Here is a 1,121-nt window from a genome sequence, read left to right as displayed (position 1 = left end):
GTGCGTAGGGATTTTGTTTGTTTGTTGCTGTAGGTTGGATTTTTTTTTTAATTCTTGAAAAGTAATGCACAGATGACTAATTTCAGTTACTGATTTTGTGCTGAGACTTGTTTGTGGTTTTGTTTTTAAAAAGTGTTTTTCGTAAGTGTTTTACGGCTCTTGCTACTGCATAAGGTCATACGAGCGCACAGGACACATTAAACATTTTCAGTGGATAGGAAATTTTGAATGTTGCCGGGGTTTCGGCCGAAGCCTACTTCTATCGATTTTGGACCACCAAGGGATCTTAAATGTGCCCAACGTGCACCTCCGAGATTTTTCGCCCTTTCCTGAGAAGGCTAAGTGTTAGATCTTTCCTACAGTCGTATTCGTGTTATTAATTGTTTTTATTCAACTAATGAGTAAGCATAGCCGGGCGAGGAACATCACAAAATGATAATTAATTTTGATCTTCAAAACAAATAAGCAACTCCTATTATCATTTATTTAGTAGAGGATTTTACGACGCTCGAAACTGCATAAGGCCATATTGTGCCAAGGGGTGGATGTCAACAGAGAAGTCTTTACATGGAATCAGATTTACTCTGCTCACCTCTCTAGCTTTAACAGCACAAAGTCTGTTTCGACTTTCAAGGCACTCCGGAAATAGCGGGTTACAAGAGTGTGACAAACATACAAAAGAAGTAGAGAGAAAGGACGATAGTGAGGATTAGAAAAGAAAAAGCAGCAGTTATCTGTTGTAGTTCAGGCACAGTTATAAGCATGACAATAAGGAACTCTGGTTCGTGTAAATCACTCGTATAATTTATTTTTGTAACGATTTGTTTTCAAAGAAAATGTTCATCTCTATACATAAAACAAACACATGAAACAAGCAAACAAACAAACAAAACATATCCCGTAGACATTGCATGGACATGGCAATGTTCAAGTATAAATAGAATCATGTGTTTACTTCACGATCAATTATTAATTCAGGACGGCACTTCCCATAGAGAAAAACAATATCACTCAGTATAGAAGAATTTGTACATATCACCCGCGTAGCTGTGGACAAAGTTTTAGTCGAAACAGAACTCTCTCTCTCTCTCTCTCTCTCTCTCTCTCTCTCTCTCTCTCTC

This window comes from Aplysia californica, unplaced genomic scaffold (genome assembly GCF_000002075.1).
Source record: "Aplysia californica isolate F4 #8 unplaced genomic scaffold, AplCal3.0 scaffold00219, whole genome shotgun sequence".
Lineage (NCBI taxonomy): Eukaryota > Metazoa > Mollusca > Gastropoda > Aplysiida > Aplysiidae > Aplysia > Aplysia californica.
The sequence above is the reverse complement of the archived record's forward strand: the minus strand, read 5'-3'. Positions refer to the sequence as shown.